The sequence below is a fragment of the Ochotona princeps genome, chromosome 2 (assembly GCF_030435755.1).
Source record: "Ochotona princeps isolate mOchPri1 chromosome 2, mOchPri1.hap1, whole genome shotgun sequence".
In the NCBI taxonomy this organism is placed as follows: Eukaryota; Metazoa; Chordata; class Mammalia; order Lagomorpha; family Ochotonidae; genus Ochotona; species Ochotona princeps.
Window position 1 is genome coordinate 132,285,741 of NC_080833.1, and position 20,469 is coordinate 132,306,209.

Consider the following 20,469-nt stretch of genomic DNA (forward strand, 5'->3'; position numbering starts at 1 on the left):
ACTATTAATACGAGCAACAAGGACTATATCCCAACTGCCAAGGAGGCCACAGGGAATTGGATGCCCTCAGAGGCCGAGTACTCTGAGGTCACCCACCCCCAACCGGAGCTTCCACAGGGGATGGAAGAAGTCCAAACACTACAGTGCAGAAACCAACGTCATCGGAAAGACAACCAGAAGCCCTGAGTGGTCTGCAGAAACAGAAGAACAATAAACGTCCTTCCGGACCAGGGAGGAGAGCTTTCTCTGGTCCGAGACTGGCTCCACCTCTGGACCCCCCCTCCCTCGCAATGACCATCGGGATCGCTTCGAAAACCCCTCACAGCAAACAAACAATCATACAAACTAAAAAAAAAAAAAAAACCTAAAATAAATAAACAACAGAAAGTAGAACTTGAAATCTGACAGGAAAGAGCTGGCATGGATTGGCTCATGCCTCGCTGGGTGGGTCACAAAGATTAGTTTTACTCCTCACCATGGTGCTGAGGATTTTCCTGCACACTCCCCCCCCCCAAAAAAAAAAAAAAAAAAAAAAGTTCTGCACCTAAAATGTTGACATATATCTTGTTAGAGTTACAAGCCAGTCTGGATTATCCTAAAATCTGCCAAGATCAGCAAAATTTTACTTCAACACAACAACTGGCTAAATACTAAGATGAAATGGACACGAAACAGCTGAAAATGGTGCCTTATGGCCATTTTAAGGTATAGAGCAGCCGGTCCTGTATATGAACTAAAATTGAGATGTCAATGAGCTAATCATAGGTTGTGGCTAGGACTTGTTTTCCTTTTTTTTTTTTTTTTTTTTTTTTTTTTTTTCTTTTTAATACACTGGTTACTCAAAACCATGTCAATTCCATAACATTGCAAATTGCTGTTGATGTTATATTGGGACTCTTAATTGACTGTGATGATATTCTGCCAGCTCAAACTTCAGACCAGAAAAGGTCTCCCCAAGAAACTGTTCAACCAATCTGGACAATAAGTAGCTGGACTCTATGCTTGGTATATGTTTGCAATGAAAGAATCTTGATTGAATTTGAACTGTAATACTGCATCAAGGTGGAGGAATCCACCGGGGGGAGGGGAGGGGGAGGGAGGGGGGGATTCCCAGAGCCTATGAAACTGTCACACAATGCAAAATAATTAACAATAAAAAAAAAAAAAAATTATGATTTTACTTTATGAAAATATTCTCAGCAAGCCATTGCTCATTCCAACCTGCGGTCACCTGGCTGAAGCCAGGAACTCCAGTGTTGGCAGGACATGCGGTTACAGAGTGAAAGGTGATTTACGTATATACAAAGCCAATTTTCTCTAAACCTATACTAATATTACCTAAAAATCAAGAATACAAAATTTAAAAGAAAGCTTATAAAATAAAGGCATTCATGAAGACAAAATCATAGATTCTTATTAAATGTTAACTTAGTCATACACTAGTAAATCATCACCTTCGTCTAGTACTGATGCAATTGTTTGCTTAAGACTGCTTGCCTGCCATTGGCCAGGTACCCTGGCTTAACAGGCTATTCATCTACCTTTCCCTTGCCAGAATCCATGTAGGCACTTGTTCGTGTCCCAGCTTCTCCATGTCTGATCTGACTCCATGCTTATGGCCTAGAAAAGCAGTGGACAATGCCCGAAGCTTTTTTTTTTTTCCTTTTTTTTTTTTTACTTTTCTGAAGTGCATTAATTTTTTAAGATGTATTGGTTTTTATTGTAAAGTGAGATATACAAAGAGGAGGAGAGACAGAGAGGAAGATCTTCTGAGCACTGATTCACTCCCCAGGTGGCCACAATGGCCAGAGTTTAGCTGATCCGAAGCCAGGAGCCCAGAGTTTCTTCTGGGTCTCCCAGGAGGGTGGAGGCTCCCAAGGGTTTGGATGCCCAAGTATTTGATACCCTGCATCTACACAGGAGACGCAAGTAAGCGCTGGCTTCAGTTCAGTTCAGTTCTGCTCATTGTGGGCTCTCTTTCTCTCTGTAAAGCTGTCTTTTCAAATCAAAATAAAATAATTTGTTTTTTATGAAAATTGTTGCCTGCCACAGAATTGTCCTAAAACTCATTTGAATGTTGTGTTGTCTTTGTGTTGATATTCTGTCAAGACAAAGGTTTAAAACACTATTCTCTGTATTCACAAGAAGGTTTCATTGCTGTCATTATGTGACTCCTTTAAAGAATGACCACAGTCCTTGGGACCCTGTACCCACATACTGAAATTGGAATAGCTCCTGGCTCCTGACTTTCAAAGGCTCTGCCGCAGCTATTAAGGCCATTTAGAGTGACTGAAGAGATAGATAATTATCTGCTGTGGTTCTCAGTCATTTTTTTAAAAGATTGATTTATTTTTATTACAAAGTCAGACATACAGAGAGGAGAGACACAGAGGACCTCTTCCGTCTGATGATTCACTCTCCAAGTGAGCCACAACGGCCAGTGCTGTGCTGATCCGAAGCTGGGATCCTGGAACTCCTCTTCCAGGTCTCTCACGTGGGTGCAGGATCCCAAATCTTTGGGCCTTCTTCGACTGCTTTCCCAGGCCACAAGCAGGGAGCTGGATGGGAAGTGGAGCTGCCAGGATTAGAACCAGCGCCCATATGGGATCCTGATGCATTCAAGGCGAGGACTTTAGCTACTTGGCCACGCCTCTGGGCCCGTCTCAGTCATTTTTTAAAAAAATGTTTTATTTATTTATTTGGAAAGGCAGATATAGAGAGAGGAGAAGAAACAGAGAGGAAGATCTTCTGTCCAATGATGCACTCCCTAAGCAACTGCAATGGCTGGAGCTGAGCCAAACCAAAACCAGAAGCCGGGAGAATCTCCCATGCCGGTGCAGGGTCCCAAAGCTTTGGGCTTTGCTTGACTGCTTTCCCAGGCCACAAGAAGGGAGCTGGATGGGAAGCGGGGCCCGATGCAATAGTGTAGTGGTTAAAGTTCCAGCCTTGAACTCACTGAGATCCCATATGGACACCGATCCAGCTCTCTGTTGTATCCTGGGAATGCAATCCAGGATGGCCCATACCTTTGGGACCCAGCATCCTTATGGGAGACCCGGAGGAAGCTCCTGTCCCCTGGATTTGAATTGGCTCAGCACAAGCCTTTGTGGGCCCTTGGGCAGTGAACCATGCAATGGAAGATCTTCCTCTCTGTCTGTCTACCTTTCTGTATATCTGCCTTTTCAGCAGCTGAATGGTATCTTATAGCCATTTTAAGGTATATAGCAGCTGGTCCTGTGTATGAACTAAAATTGAAATGTCAATGAGATAATCATAGGTTGTGGTTAAGAACTTGCTTCTTTTTTTTTTTTTGTTTTGTTTTATTTTGTTTTTTTTTAACATACTGGTTACGCAAAACCTTGTCAATTCCATAATGTTACAAATTGCTGTTAATGTTATATTGAGAGTCTTAATTGACTGGGATGATATGCTACCAACTCTGACTTTGGACCAGAAATGGTCTCCCCAACAAACTGTTCAACCCATCTGGACAATGAGTAGCTGGACTCTATGCTGGGTATATGTTTGCAAGGAAAGAATCTTGATGGAATTTGAACTGTAATACTGCATCAAGGTGGAGGAATCCACCAGGGGGGAGGGGTGTGGGGAGGGGTGGAGGGATTCCCAGAGCATATGAAACTGTCACATAATGCATAATAATTAATAAAAAAAATTAAAAAAAAAATATTGAAAGAAAACAGTCAAATGAACCAATATTAAAAAACCAACACAAAGAAGTAAGTCCCAAAACCTATTGAACATTCAGTAAATCGTAATTCATTTTTTGGGTTGTTACCCATTTTTAGGATTCTAGACTTTAACAGGATCTAGAACTAAAGAGACAAGGAAAGAGGCCAGCAGGTGAAAGCGACCCCTACTGACGGAAAGCTCAAACTGCAATATAGGAACCCTATGTCAGATGATGTGAATCCCCGCCCCTTTTCCCCTCCCTCCAAAAATCCAGGTGTCCACCCTTAAGCTCAGTGTCTTTCTCATTGGCTGCTCACAGTATGATCCCTGTGCAAGCAGCCCAATCACGCGCGGCCTTGAAAGCCTGCTGAAAAAGGCAGGCTGATGTGTTGAGGTGCCACCATTCCAGCTTGGCTGGTTCTGCTCCTGAGAGAGGCCCAGGGAGCTGAGCCAGTGCTGCCCTGGGAACTCCCTGCCCCACAGGAGCCCTCTGAAGGACACCCAACTCCTCAGGAGCTGGGAAGTGGTGAGTGTGTAAGCACATCTCCTCAGGCCCCAGGGCAGGAGGGGACTGGAGGAGGACCTTGTTGTCCCACTCTGCAGACCTGACATTGAACCTTAGGACTCCCATCTTTCCAAATTGTGCAGTGAGGAGGGGAGAGTGCCCAGGGACAGGTTGACCTTCATGTTGGTCTGATTTTCTGTCTCTCTCTCTCTCTCTCTCTCGGAAATTGAGATTTCTGTGTTTCTTTGGTCTAATTCAAAGCTAATATTTAAGGGTCAGTGCAGAAATGATTGAACTCTTGTTTGTCTCAACCTTTCTTAGCTAGGGAGTAAAACCTTTGCAAAGGCCTGAGTAAATGCTAGGACAATGTGCTTGGGGTACCCAGAAGTTTCATTTTACTTCAATAAAATTGTCAACTCTTCTGAGTGTTTGTACCCACAGAGAATTTTGGTGAAGGAGCAATTCTCGTGGCAAGAGCACTTATCAATTTGTGAGTGCATTTGGTTGAATAAAAAAATACTGTTTTGTGCTCAGTATATGGCACAAGGATCTTAAGGTGATGGGATTTATAGAGACAAAAGAGTAGCCCTGATTCTATCAAACATGCCTACCCAGAACCAAGATAAGCTAATGTTAAGGAGATAGGTCTGGGTGAGGGTCCTTGATAACTTCTTAAAGGAGATAAAAGATCAGAATAGCTAACACCTGCTGTCCACTGACATTAATCTGCACCTGTGTATAGAGTTTGAGCCTTGACTCTGAGGCCTCTACTACCTGTAGATGAAGAAAGAATTGAGTTGTTAAGGATTTCATTGTTGGTGTTAAATTTGTATTTAGCAGCATAACACATCTGTTGTTAGAAGTGCTAAGAGAAAATCCCAGCGGTCACACCATCACTTGGCTTCAGTGTGCTGTTTCAAAAGAGAATTAAGAAGCTGGAGGTGACACTGCAGGCTGTGAGAAGTTTTCAGGCCACACTGTCACATTGCTGGCTGCTTAGGATTCCCTCAATCAGTGCAGTGAGCCCTCTGGGCACTGTGTCCGCAGTGAGAGTGATCCACAGGGCCTGGGAACCTGAGTAAGCTGCTGAGTGTGGATCTCCCTGTGAAGTGTAGGCAGGCTGCTTCCCAGAGCTCATTGTCTGTCATGTCCTTGTGCTTTGATTTGCAGTTTTCCCACTTCTGTAAGAATGATGCGTCCTGATTTGGATGTTGCATCTTTGTTGTCTTGCATGGAACCTGAGTTTATTCAGTGGTCTCAGAAAGAATAGAAAATTCTTGACAACTTTATTTTCTGCCAAGTTTCAGTAAAACTCTAAGCTGTATAACTGAATGTTTTTGTCAGTTCAGGTGTTGGTCTCTTACCTCTGTCCTAGGAGGTGACTAAGTCCTGGTTCTGTCTAGTGTTTGAGTTTTTTTTTGAAAAATTTCTTTCTTTTTTTTTTTTTTTGGAAAGTCAGATATACAGAGAGGAGTAGAGATGGAGAGGAAGATCTTGGGTTCAGTTATTTACTCTCCAAGCTGTAGCAATGGCCAGAGTTGAGCCATTGAGCAGGAGCCTTGACCTTTTTCCAAGTCTGTCATGTAAATGCAGTGTCCCAAGGCTTTGGGGTATCCTTGACTGCTCTCCCAGGCCACAAGAAGAGAGCTGGATGGGAAGTTGGGCCACTGGGATTCGAACCAGTGACCATATGGAATCATGGCATGTGCAACACATGTACTTTAGTCGTTAGGCTAGCATTTCAGGCACAGGTTTGATGGTTTTGATTGCCTCAAATTTGCTTCTTTGGCAATGTGGTAGCACAGCAAATGAACCTGCTACCAGAATATTGATAGCATGTCAAGATCTGGCTACTTCAGTTGCAATTCTGCTCTTCACTAATACATCTGGGAAGGTAGTCCAAGGAGTCCAGAGTGCTGGGGTCCCAGGATCCTGGTGGGATTCCCAGAATAAGCTCTAATTCCTTTGCTTTTGCTTGGTCCAACAAGTGCTGTCATCTAGGAAGTGAATCAGTAAATGGAAGATATTTTTCTCTTCTTCTGGCTTGCGAAGGCTGTAGAGGACAGCCCAAGGCCTTGGGACTCTACACCCTTGTGGGAGACCTGGGAGAAGCTCCAGGATCCTGGCTCGGTTTGGCATAGCACTGGCCATTGCACTCACTTGGGGAGTGAATCATCAGATGGAAGATCTTCCTCTGTCTCTCCTCTATATCTGACATCCCAATAAAAAGAAAATAAATGTTTATGAAAAAAAAGTATGCATTGGCTTATTTTCAACTGAGAGTTACAAAGTAAAAGAGGCAGAGATCTTCTTTCCACTGGATCACTCCCCAATGGACAAGATGACCAGTCCTAGACCAAGCTGAGTCCTGGAGCCTGCAGCTTCTTCCAGGTCTTCCAAGTGGCTAATCAGGTTCCAGGCACTTGCATGATCTCCCACTGCTTTTCCCAGGAGTTTAACTGAGAGCTGGGTTGGAAGTGGAACAGCTGACTCCATGTGGGATGCTGGTGTTGCAGTTGGCAGCTTTACATATTATACCACAATGCTGGCCTTTGCTTTTCTTTTTGTACTGATGGCAACGTTTTTCTTGCCTTTACTTCTCATATGCTGATTCCTGGCAAGTGTTTTACATATGGGAAATATTCTTTTGTTACAAATTGTGGATGAATTCTGATTATGTATGAGGTATTTGTAGGGTAGAAGGATTGGAGTCTAACATTTCCTTCCTGTGCACTTCTTTCTTTTGTGATTCTCTAGGACTTGGTTTGACTCTCTTTTCTTCATGTGGTGCTAACTAATATGCCTGTGTGATCACCTTGCCAAGTTGCAGCCACCACTGGCTGGGCACTGATAAGGCAAATAAAATCATAAAGTCAAGTGTCATTGTGGGATTCGGAATGGGAAAGTGTCATTGAAATTTTAAGAACTTTCATTTGGAACAATTACTAGAAAGCTGTATAGAATATAAATATACTATATATCACTGTTTCCATATATAGGTGTAGACAAATTTGCTCTGATTGAAAGCTGTTTGCCTTCTACTGATGTTAGTGTTAACAGCAAGAAGTGTTCCAGTGGAAGTCCTTTCCTGAAGTCCTATGCAGCTCACTGTAGAAATAGAGAAATACTTTATAGCACCCAATTCTTTCTCAGTAGCATATATTTTAGTGACAATATGATATTTTTTCTATGATATTTTGTAATTTGAACAATAGTAATGATAGTTGTGGAAAAATAAGTTAGCACTTGGCAGTCATATCATTATTTATTATTATATTGTAATTTTCATTGGAAAATAAAATTTACATAGAGAAGAGACTGAATGAAAGCTCTTCTATCACCTAGCTCACCCTCCAAGTAGCCCCAACAGCTAGAAGACTGCCAATCTATTTAAGGAGCAAAGAATTTCTTCTAAGTCTCCCATATGGGTGCAAGGTCCCAGAGCGTTTTGCCATCCTTCTCTGCTTTCACAGGACACAAGCAGGGTGCTGGAATAAAAATGTAGCAGTCAGGATATGAATCAGGACACATATGGGCTCCTAACACATGCAAGTTGAGGACTTCTAGCCACTATGCTACAGCGCCATGTTCAGCAACATGTTAAAATAAGTAGCAGTTGTTTTCACTAACCTACTGATATCTTGAGTTTCATCACTGCCAGTTATTGTATTGTTGATACTGCTTCCAGGAAGCTTTCCTGGTGCTTGTGAAGCACTACTCTTGCCCATGGAAGCTGATTGCTTTTGTTTCTCCAGGCATTGTGTCTGCTTCCTGCATTGACATTACTTAGCGCAGTAGGAATCACTAAGGAAACTGGGAACAAGCAAGAAAAACTCATCACTCCCTCTGCCCACCTTCTCTTGCAGGTGTAGCCCTGCAGCCCGCTTCATGCTTGCAAGGCTAGAGAACACACACACACCTTCAGTAAGTTGTTTGTTTACTTCTCACCTTGTTTAACATTGTATTTAAGAACTTTATGATGGTTTTTAAACTAAAATGAAAAAAACAAGTATAAGAGAAAGAAGGCAAAATTGTCTTAACTATGATATTGGGGCTGTCAAAGCTGATTCAAACTTTCCCTTGAGGTTTTTAATTGCATAGCCAAGACATGATTATTATTACATGATTTCAGTGGAAACTAAGAATTTTCCAAGTTTGAAGCTGTGTTTATTGATCATCCTATTTATGTATTTTAAAGACTGACTTGCAGAAAAAGAAGGAGAGAGACAGACATGTCTGCTATCTGCTGATTGATTCTCCCAGTGGTCACAGTGGTCAGGGCTGGATCATGTTACAGAAGAGCCAGGAGGTCCATGTGAGTGTCCCAGATGAGTCTCCCACCCACGTGCTTGAGTCATCTGCCACTGTTTCCAATTCACATTGGCTTAGAGAGTCAAACCAAGTCCTAGAAAATCACAAAAGAAAGAAGTGCACAGGAAGGAAATGTTAGACTCACATTGGCTTAGAGCTAGTTTCTCACCTGTAAGGAAAGAAATGACGTAGGTGGTAGCTTAGGCTGCTATGCCACAATGCCATGTCCTGCTGAAGGGTGGTTTTGCTATTGCAAGGGCTCAGTTTTTTGGGCTTTTGTTTTTTTTGAAAGGTTTATTCATTTGGATGGCAAATCTACTAAGGCACAGGGAGAGAAATGAAGAGACATCTCCCATGTGCTGGTTTACTTCTCAACCAGAATGAGCAGAGATGAGCAAGTCTGAGCCATGAGTCAGGAATATTGTCCAGGTCTGCAACTTGATTACAGGAACCTAAGTGCTTGAGCCATCCTCCACTTCATTTCCAGGCCTGTTGTCATGGAGTTGGGTCAGAAGTGGAGCATCCAGGATATGAACCAATTTCCATGTGGGATGCAATTGTCTTTATTTGTTAAACCATAGGGCTGGGTCCCTGTTGGAGGTTTTTAAAAGCATAGCCAAGACATGATTACTATTCATGATCCAAATGGAAACTAAGAATTTGCCAAGTTTGAAGTGGTGTTTATTGATAATTTAAAGACTGACATGCAGAAAGAGAAGGAGAGAGAATGACAGAGACATGTCTGCTAGCTACTAATTGATTCTCCTAGTGGTCACAGTGGTCAGGGCTGGACCATGTCATAGAAGAAGCAGGAGGTCCATCTGAGTGTCCCAGATGAGTCTCCCACCCAAGTGCTTGAGTCATCTGCCACTGTTTCCAATTCACATTGGCTTAGAACTGGATTGGAAGTGACGTAGATGGTAGCTTAGGCTGCTATGCCACAATGCCATGTCCTACTGAAGGGTGGTTTTGCCATGGCAAGGGCTTAGTTTTTTGGGCTTTTGTTTTTAAGATTTATTAATTTGAAAGGCAGGTCTACTAAAAAAGAGAGAAAGGGAGAAAGAGAGAGAAATGAAGAGACATCTCCCACGTGCTGGTTTGCTTCTCAGATAAGCACGTGGAGCAGAGATGAACAAGTCTGAAGCAATGAGCCAGGAGTATTGTCCAGGTCTGCAACTTGATTACAGGAACCCAAGTGCTTGAACCATCCTCCGGTTCATTTCCAGGCCTGTTGTCAGGGAGTTGGGATAGGGAGTGAAACATCCATGATATGAACCAATGTCCTTGTGGCATGCCAGTGTCTTTATTTGTTAAAACACAGGGCTGGGTCCCTGTTGAATTCTCTTTGATTTTTATTTCAAATGCAAGGTTTCAGAAAAAGGAGAGAGATAGAGACCTTCCATGTGTAACTTTATTCTCCATTTGGCACCAATGGCAAGAGCTAAGACAATCCAAAGCCAGGAGCCTTTTTTGGATCTTCCACAAGGGTGCAGGTGCCCAAGGCCTTGAGCCATCCTTAATGCTCTCCCAGAGCAAAAGCAGGAAACTGGATTGAAAGTGGAACACACAGCACATGAACTGTACCCACAAGGGAAGCTCAGCCCATCAGGCCACAGTTCAATCCACAAATATTGAGAGCTTTCAAAGGAAGCAGGGACAGACCATTAAACCACTGACATGCTCCCTGCACAACTTTTATGGACAAGGAAAGGAGAAGGCCGAAGGGCAATCTGTGGAAGTGGACCTCTGAACTAGTTCATCAGATGCCCCAGGATCCCAGAACTCATACGAGAGTGCTAGCAGGAAGCAGACTTGTTGTGTAGGCCTGTGGCTGCCTTGCTGGGCAAGCATTACTGGGAATGAGCAGCACCTCCCTGTGCCTCCTTTCTTATTATTTATTTGTAGCCGATCTTATCCCCTTCCACAGTTAATTGGTTTGATTCTTAGAATCTGTTCCTGAAAACCATGTTTATTCCTTTGCTGCTAAGGTGATTGTTATTTCACTTTCCTGTTGGCTATCCTTAGAGGGGCTTTCCTTGGTTGCCTAGGTAACCTGTTATTTTGAGTTCAATAAATTGTGCATTGCTTCCCTTGCCTTGCATCCCCTGTGTCCCGATCTTTCTCAGTGTGGTTGTCACACCTCAGGTCCTGGTCTCCTCAGAGGGATCATCCACACAGTCCCTGACAGGCCTCCCACCCAACAATGATACTATAATTGAGTTGAAGGCATGTCTATCCCTTTAGACCCTCCAATCATGTCACAGGTCACCTTCTGCAGACATGGGTGGAAGCCTTGCCTCAGGCCATGGGCAGATAGGATGTTAGTTACGCCAACCAGGCAGTATTTAATTTGACAGTCTTACTTAATTGTAGTATGAAAGTATTACTTAATTTGCAACTGATGCACAAATTAAATTGAGTTTGTCTTATAACTCTTCCAGCCAGTGACATTTAGTATGTTTTTCAATGTCACAATTATGTTTAACTTTGGGAAGGCAATTCCTGAAAGCATCCCACTCTGAATGTGCTATAACGTGTGAATTGCACTGAAATCTTGATAAGAACAAATTGGCTCATAACACCGTTCTAAAGATACAATTTGATAAATTTATTTTCTAATTGATTTTGATTAGCAAGTCAGATTTACACAGAGAAGAAGAGATGGAAAGAAAGATCTTCCATCTACTGGTTCACTCCTCAAGTGTGCACAATGGCCAGATCAGGCAAAGATAAGCTTAAGTAACACTAGGAGCCTGGAATGTATTCCAGGTTTTCCAGGCAGCAGCTGAGTTCCAAGGCATGAAGCCCCCCTCTACTGCTTTCCCAGGAATGATCTGCCTCTTGTGCTGTTGAATCCTGTTGGCCAGTACTTTCTTGAGAATCTCTCCATCTCTTCTAACTCTTCTGATTTTTTGTTCCTTGTAATAGTTCCTAATAATTCTCTCTGTGTCTTTGGTATGTATGGTCATATTTCCTTTCTCACCTCTGATGCTATTGATGAGTATCTTCTCCTTTGTGTTTTTAATTAGTTGGGCTGGTGCAGAGTCTAGTTTGTTTTCTCAGAGAACCAGCTCTTTGATTCATTGATCTGATGAACCGTACTCTTGGTGTCTGGTTTATTTCCTCCGTTAATTTGATGATTTCTTTTTGTGTAGTGATCTTGGGATTGCTTGCTGTTGTTGGTCTAGTTTCTCACCTGTAAGGATAGCAGATTTACTTGATGCTTTTCCAGTTTCTGAATGTAAGCATGGATTGAGATGAGTTTTCCTCTTCACACTGCCTTGATTGTATCTCATAAGTTTTGATCTGTTCAATAGATGTCAACTTAGTCCCTTTGCTCAAGAATTTGGGAGAGTTCTGTTGTTTCGATCCTGAGTTTCTGGTTTTTTTTTAATCTGTCCATTGATGTTACTGGGTATTTAAGTCACCCATTCTAATTGTATTGGAGATTGTTTCGCCCTTGATATTCATTAATGTTTGCTTCACATAGTTAGACGCTTTTGCATTTGGCGCATATATATCTCTCCTGGTGATCTCTTCTTGCTGAATGGATTCTTTGATCATTCCAAGGTATCCTTCTTCATCTTCTTAATGTGTTTCGCATCGATGTCTACATCATCTGATATAAGAATGCCTATCCTCACATGTTTTTCCTTAGCGTTCACTTGAAATATCTTTTGCCATCCTTTCACTTTGAGTTTCCTCTGATCTTGGCTAGTGAGATGTGTCTCCTGGAAGCAGCAGCTAGATGGGTTTTGTTTTTTGATCCAGTCCTCTAATCTGTGACATTCAATTGATGAGTTTTAGCCATTTACATTCAATGTTAATATGGCTAGGTAGCAATTTGGTTCTGAAGGCTTCCAGTTTTGAAGGCTAAGTGCTAGCCCCGCCCCCATCGGGAGATGCCAAATAAATTTTGTTCATGACTCAGGGACTGTGGAGTTATTGCTATAATTAGAGTTCAAAATCCAGAGAGGGTTGTCCTGTACCTGAGCTGGATCAGACATCTACCAGTTTGTGCCATGAAGTGACATAGAATGTCCTGCTCCCACAGAGAGCTCTTGTGTGTTTCAGCAAATGTGGAGACCTAGCTAGCACATTGTGCACCTACCATTGCTTTAGTAAGCCAGGTCGATGCTAGAGCCTAGCCTGGTTTGGCACATGCCAGAACCGTCCACATGCATGCTGAGGGAGACTGCAGTCCTGTCCGGTGCAGTTTGCCACCCCATTCTGGCTCTTGCACTCACCAGTGGGAAACATACCCTACCCGGGGCATTCTCTTAGCTTCCTGAGAACACCTGCTCCCAGCCACAGAGCTTGTCCATGCCAGTGGTTGCTCTGACACAGCCTGGCATAGCCCATCAACCATCTTGGCCTTTACCAATAGCTGCTGCAGCCTAACCAGATTAGCCAGCCCAAGGCTCAATTCTCATGGTCAGCGAGGTTGGGTGCCCCCTAGCCTTGCCAAACTTTCTGCCATCCCCGCCTTTCATGCTAGCAGATGCTATGATGGGCAACCCTAATGACACACATTCCATCTGGGATCCTGCATATACTAGTGTGACAAGATTTTCTCTGGCCCTGCCACATCCAACAGTTACCCCTCCAGAAGAAATACTCAAAAATAAGTGGTTCAGCCTTGTCCGGACTGACCACTAGCCAGGCTTGCCTCATGTGCTCAGCAGTGAGAGCTAGAGCCCAGCTGGGGAGATCCCCACATCCCCCCCACCAGGCCCACTCCCACACCCAGATTTCACTTGTTCCACAGGTTTCTAGCCCCTAGCCCTGCAGCCTGCAACCTCTGTCTTGTCCTTCATGTGAGCTGATGCATGTTGTGGCCCAGACCACCCTACATCATTTTTCTCAATTTTCCTACAGGTGCTGCATCCTGGATGAGCTGGGTCTGTTCCCAACCCGAGTTTCCATGAGTGCCAGCAGGTCCCATGGTCAAACTCAGCTCATGGCTCCCCTAACTCTTGAGCAAACCAGTGAGTATTGCAATTGCACAGGTGTAAGTCGACATATCCCTCACGCAATCTTCCTCAGACATGGTTGTCTAGCGTGTTAGTTAGTATCACAATGCAGCCTAACATCACCAGTCCCTCTTCCTATCCTCAGAGGCAGGTACTGTGCTCTAGCGGTGCCAGGTTGGGGCCATGGTATTTGTGCCTCAGCTGGCGGCTAGCACACAGGATGGATGGCCACGCTGCTGGGAGCTGAATGAGGTTCCTATACCATCTGGTCCGCTTCAGCCTGTATCCCACCACCCCCGATTAGGGCAGCTTGCAGAAAACCAATGTACATGCCAAACTGTGCATCCAAAGGCTGCCGTGAGGGAAATGGAAAGCAGTTTCTCCCTCCCTGCCTCCTGAGGCTGTGCCACTAAGCCAGCATCCTCTTCGCCGCATTCACCAGAAACAGAGAGAAGATCTCAGAAAGATGTCAGTTCTTGTCCCGCCTGCTCTGTTTCCCTTGCAGCTCGGTGAACACAACCTGGGAAGCTGCAGCAGGAGATGACCGAATGGTCACCTGATGAAGTCCTGGACTGCGTCCTTCTACCTGGGACAGTCCTGGCTGTTGCAGCTCTCAGGGAAGGAAGGCAGCAGATGGAAGTTTTCTCTCTGTCTCTCCCTCTTTGTCACTGTAGCTCTGTCTTTGTGATAAAGAAGTCCATGTTTGGAAGCTCTGGAGTTGGCAGGAGCTCCTCTATGTACCTCACCACAGTCTGGCAGGCTCCCTGGCCCTGTCACCTTAGAGAATGTCTGGTGCGTCCTATCAGGTTCTAAGACTCCATTCAGAAGAGCACACATGCCCCGACTGGGTAAAGAGAGGAAGCCTGCTGAGCCTAGGGGACAGGTGGGGACTGTCACCAAAGAGACCCCAGGCTGTCTGGCCTCCAGCAGGAAGTACTGCATGCTGGAGAGACCAGACATAACAGGCAAGGAGCAGAACTCGCCAGCCAGGATGTCACAGCCCCTCGTTGTGGCCAGCAGAGTCTTCCTCCAGTTCCCTGCTGACAGGAGGGGAGAGCACATTGGCCTCAGGAGCTGAGGAGAGAGAGGTGCACCCCCAGGTGGGAGTCTGCCCATGAGGGAGGGTGGTCTTGTCTTCCCTGAGCACAGGTGACTGTCCCCACTGCTCCGTGCTGCCCACAGAGGTGTCAGCCTCGCGCGTGTGCCTGTGGCCCAGCCCTGGTGTTTGTGGAGCTTTGTGGACTAAACCAGGAGCTGAATTTCCTTGTCCCTATCATCTAACCCACAGGCACCTGCCAGGTTTGCACCCTTGGTATCTCCGCACTCCAGTGCAGGCCACGCCCCATGCTACAGGAACCTTTGCAGGTAAAGAGTCAGTCACCATCAATGCTCAGGGCCCACCAGGGGGTCAAGGGACCACCACCCCATGGCGCACCAAGACCACGTGACAGCATGCCAGATGGGACAGAAAAGCCAGCATGCATGGTAGAGGTAAGAAGACTGTTTTATTACACGTCCCCAAGAGGTATAGTTCACATTCTCCCTTCACAGACAGACCATGGTCCTCATGCAAATTCAAGGTGTCAAGGCCAGATGAAACTGACAATGGAATCTTGGCAAAAGTCACTAAAACACCCATTATCTCCACAAACACTCAATCAGGAAATTGCAGGATTGACCATCTAGTAAATTGTATAAGCTTAAGAGTTTTTTTTATTCATTACATTGCATTAAGTGGCACATTTTTATATGCACTGGGATTCCCCCCACTCCTCCCCAAGCCTTCTCCGCACAGTGGATTGCTCCACCTTATTACATTTCCATAGTTCAAATTCAGTTGAGATTCTTTCATTGGAGATATTTAGCAAGCATGCAGTCCAGCATCTTATTGTTCTGGTAAGTAAAATAGTTTCTTGGTGAGACCATCTCTGGTCTGAAGGTAGAGCCAGCAGAGTATTATCCCAATCAATTAAAAGCCCCAACATAATATTTACAACCAATTACAACATTATGACATTAATTGACATGGTATTGATTAACCAATATGTTAATAGGAAAATGCAGGTTCTCAACCACAACCTGTGACTTCATCATAGACATTTCCATGTTGGTTTCTGTTCAACCGTGTTCTATACACCTTAAAATGGCTATAGATTGCCATTCGGCTGTCTCATGTTTATTTTAGTTTTAGTATTTAGCAGCATTAATGTTTCTACATTGGAACAAAATTATTCACTGGAACAAAATTATATGCATGTATCATGTATGTAAGCATGAAAATGGTAACAGAAAACTATAGAAAAAACATTTTTCACAACAGTGGCTATTTCAAAACTCTGGGCAATAAATTTAATTATCTCTAAAATAGATTTTAAAAAATTTTTTCTTCTCAAAAATAGATCATAAATGTCTACATTATATAAGAGCTAAATACAGAATATGCACTCCATAACCAATATGACTGAAATTGGAGTGCAATTCATCCCCATGATGAGTCCAAATGCTGGTCCCTTCTGATGGTTTTCGACCATGGGGACCAGATAGATGACAACGAACTAATTAAATAAATAACTGGGTAGGGCTGCAGCTGCTGTCTCGGGGAGGATATCAAATGTGCCAATTTGTTGGAGTCTTGGGCCAGATGGAACTGGATAGAATGCCTGTCCCACCACACAGCCCTGAGAGTGCCCACAGCTCCCAGGAGTTCATGGTGGAGACGCTGATCTAGAAGAGTCTGGGTTGTTCTAGAGGCCGCCCAGCAGGCCTCTCCCCCGTCTCACAGTGGCCCTTGGTGTCTCGACTGTTGCTGCTGCTGCTGAAGAACATGTCCCCTAGGCTCACCGACCTGGAAGCAGGAGAGACCCAGTCAGACCTGACTCACAGCCAGTTGTGTCCCCACGCACGGGTGGGCTAGGGGGACAGACTTCCTGGTGCCCTGGCCCTTGGTCCTGAACTCTGGTCCTCAGCCATCCTGGGCCTGTCAGTGGGGGTCCCTGACTCTGGGCCTGAGGTGGGGCCACTTGCCAGCAGGAGAGCCCATGCCCAATCCCGGACCCTCACCACTCAGCTCACGGCTCAAGGTGCGTCCTTGCCCAGCCCACATCCCTGATGGGAACTAAGAAGTCCGTGGTGACCACCACGCGGGATGTTCCAATGCTTACCCTTCCAGCGTTCTGGCAAATTCCATGAGCATAGGAACACTTGGAAAGTAGATAGAGATGTTTAGCTGGTGCCCTCCCCACCCAAAAGGAGAGTCATGCATGCATGTCCCACATGTGCACTTGCCACAAAACTGTGCAGATCCAGTGCCCATGCTGGAGGTGTTCCTGGGTGGAACCTTGCAGGAGGGGCCAAGGCGGCAGAGGTGGGAGTTAGGGGGCAGTGTTGATGCTGGTGTAGCCAACCTGGTGAGGGGTGTTGGAAAGTGACTGGGTGACTACAGAGCACGGCAGAATTGAGTGGCAGGCTTGGGCGTGCACACAATCCCATGTAATGATCTCCCAATGTGGATCTGGACAAGGCTTTAGAAAGGTGGGGATGACAAAAGGGAGTGCAGCTCAGGGGCCCCCAGAACTCCCAGCCTGGAGACAGCCCTCTCCCAGCCCACCCTGAGGACCTGCACGCACCTGCCCTCTGGCCGGTGACCACTGGTCTCAGTGCAGCAGCTTAGCAAAGGAGGGCCCGGTCTCGCCCCCACACCCAGAGCTCTGGGTCATAGGCTTGGATCTGGAAAGACAAACGCTGCCTCAGAGGCTCCTCCCTGGCCCTTCTGATTTGTCCCGACATCCCATCCCCGGGCCCTGCAGCCCGGCTCCTGGGCCCTGCTCAAGCTGCCACAGCCTCACCCACCTACCTCCTCACACTCCTCCAGGGTGACCCTGGCCTTCCAGCCCATGGAGCGCATGAACTGCAGGCGCGGTTTGTGGAAGAAGGGCTGCTGGGCGTCGTCCTTGCCATAGAGGAAGGAGAAGATGGCCTGCTTCTGGGGGCTCATCGTCCTCTTCCATGTCGTTCGCCAGGTAGCTGGGGAAGAAAGTTCATCTCTCAGCATGGGCCCAGCAGAAAGGCCTGCGGCCAAGCTCAGCTTCTGGATGGGAGCCTGAAGGAACACTGTGGGGGGGATGGATGGCCACCCTCACTGCCCCTCTAGCTGGACATGAACTGGCACAGAATGCCTTCCACCTGGGCCCTGGACACTGCATCCCTGCCCTCCCCACCCCTTCACCGTGATGCAGGTGCACACACCTCCCCAACTACACAGATGTACCCCCAAGTGCAGACACACCGAGTCCATCCACTCCCATGCACTCCTTCAACATGCAGCTTATAGCTCCACATTCCCTGTCACACTCTCTGGCCCATGGCATGTACCAGCCAAGGCCTTGTACTGAGTGAACGATATGCCAAAAAAGGGCAGAAGCTGAGCTGTCATCTTACACTCAGTGCCACATGAATGCCTAGAGATGTTGCAACTACGGCCAGGCCTGTCGGAGCCTAAGGGCACTGTGACATGACCCTGCCCCGCTGGGCCTGGGCCCAGCAGGTCAGGGATAAGAAAGTGTCACCCTAGAAACCGGCTGGGCAGTAGCGCTGGGAGGCCAGAGAAGCAGAGGGAGAGTGTAGTGTTGGAGCTGACTCTGCTGTTGCAGGTGGGCGGAGGACTCAGGCCCGCCGGGGCCAGGGCAGAGAGTCGGGAAGCGGAATACTCACAGAGTTATGAAGAAATGGATGCGCCTGTACTGCCAGGAGAAGAGGCTGGCTCGGCTGAGGTAGGCAACGACCATGGCCAGCAGGTACTGAGGGAGAGAGGGGAGCCCGACACGAGTCATGACTTGATGAGAATCAGGACAGGGTGTTGGGGATTGGGCTGTTGCCACCCAGTGTAGCCTTCCAACTGCCAGGGGCCTGTGTGAGGGCAGCTGGGGTTCCCAGGACTCTGGAGGAGCAGGAAGCAGGGGACATGGACCCAGATCATCAGGGACGCCCACCAGAGTTGCAACATCCAGGCTGGCCTGACCTGGGGCCTGGCACAGAGGCAGCAGTCTCAGTGGGGAGCAGAGCTGCCATAGGCTCTGTCACACATGGAGGGCCAGTCAGGAAAGGGCAGGCACTGTGTGTGCGTGGTTGGTGGAGGCACGTACAGGGGCAGATGACTGCAGGGGTACTATGCCCTGTGTCCCCCAACCCAATCTATCTCCGTGTGTTGGGCCCAGTCACCTTGTCAGATACTCTCAGCTGCTTGTCCCAGGCCAGGAACCGCTTGACCACAGGATCCTCTGGGAAAAAGGACCAGTGTGTTAGACTGAGAAGCAGGCGGGCCCTGGCCTTTTCTGGGGAGGTCTCAGGTCAGAGCCAAGGCTCCAGCAGCCATGCAGAGGCTGGGCGCGTGTGGTTGGCAGGCAGGGAAGCGGCTGTGGCTGCCACTGAGGAAGGGCTTGGTCCAGCATGGATGTGTGTGCTGGGCCAGTGGCTGTCCATGTGCCATTGAGCCCTACTTGAGTCTCCATGGGGTGATCAATTGAAGACACCCCAGCATAACAGTGACCCTGGCATCTCCCCAGCCCCACTGATGGGCATGGGCACCAAGAGCTGAGGTGTGTCAGAGAGCATGGCAGATCCAGGCTATCCCTAGGCCCCCAGTCTCTCTCACTACACACTGTAGGCTGCATCCTGGTCCTCTAGGACCTCTCCCTATCCACCCAATGACCCCCCACCCATCACCCAATCTCATTCCCTACCGAGCAGCCTGTTGAAGACCTTGTGGTGCTCAGGCAGCACCGTGGACACACGCTGCTTCTTCAGCCTCATCTTCAGCCCGAGAAGCCACTCCACAGCCCAGCTCTTCATGGGCTCTGTGCTTTGTCTGTGCCTCTGGCTGGAGCTCCGGGGTCAACTCGCCCTGCAGCCCCGAGGCCAGGTGCCCTGCATCTCAGGTGTCACCTCCATCTCCGAGTCCGACCCCGAGTTTGAGAAGGCTGTGGACCAAGGCCTCTTTCTGCTGCAGGCAGAACTCTGGGGCTGGGAGCTGGTGTCCAATCGTGGGGCTGTGGGAAGGAATTGGCTCTGTTGTGATGGGCCATCTCTAGTTTTGGCCCCCACAGAATAACTGAAGCCGGCCTTGCTCCCCAGCCCCAGCCTGGGGTCTCCTGCTGAGGCCGCCTGTTCCTTGACACATGGCACATTTGCCACCACCCCCAACACCCAACATCGCCCAGCCTGCCTCCTCCTCTTCTTCAGGAAGCTAGGACCACCAATAGTTTCTCGGTCTCAGCAGTGCCATGCCTAGCTCCCTGGGGTTGTGTCCTAGTGGGCATCCTGGTCCCCTCCTCCAGGCCTCTCCTCCAATCCTGGCCCCCTGAGACCTTCTTTGCCATCACACTTGTCCTCAGCTCCCTAGGACTGCTGCCACCCTCCTCCTCCCCAGCGGCCTTCTGAGTTCCCACTCCCTCGGGGCCCCTCACCTGATGGTCCTGGGACTTCATCAGCCACCAGCGCCTCTTGGGGACAGTCCTTGATCTGGGAGTCCACTTCACAGCTGGCCATGGTCTTTCTCCAAGCCCTGGCTCCCTGTTGCAGACCCACACTCTGATCTCTCACAGTCCTTCCCGATCAAGCCTGGCTGGCTCAAGCGCACCGTGTCTTCCTCAGCCTGGGAGTCAACACTGAAGCCCAGCTCAGAGAAGATGCAGTTAGCCAGTGCTGGCAGGTGCCACTGAGTGTGGCTCCTCCAATCAGGAGGGGCAGAATCCTCTGATGTCATGTGTTATTCCAACCTGGCAACCTGCTCTAATCATTGCAAGAGTAACTGCCATACCTGCCTGACACTTGACCCCGTGTGGACCATTCGTTTGGTTGACTCAGGACCCCATCTCTGACCACACTGTCCACAGCCACACTCCAGGCCTCTGGCCTCCCTACTCCTTCGCAAAAAGTTTTATAAAATGATTTTATTTTGATGTTGATTGTGTATTTGAGATGGATCCATGTCCA

At 47.2% G+C, this 20,469-nt stretch overlaps 1 pseudogene; it reads right to left on the reverse strand.

Annotated features, from left to right (window-relative positions):
* Nucleotides 1-17,028: 17,028 nt before the first annotated feature.
* On the reverse strand, nucleotides 17,029-20,022 carry LOC131478295 (speedy protein E4-like; annotated as a pseudogene).
* Between the last annotated feature and the right edge of the window lie 447 nt (nucleotides 20,023-20,469).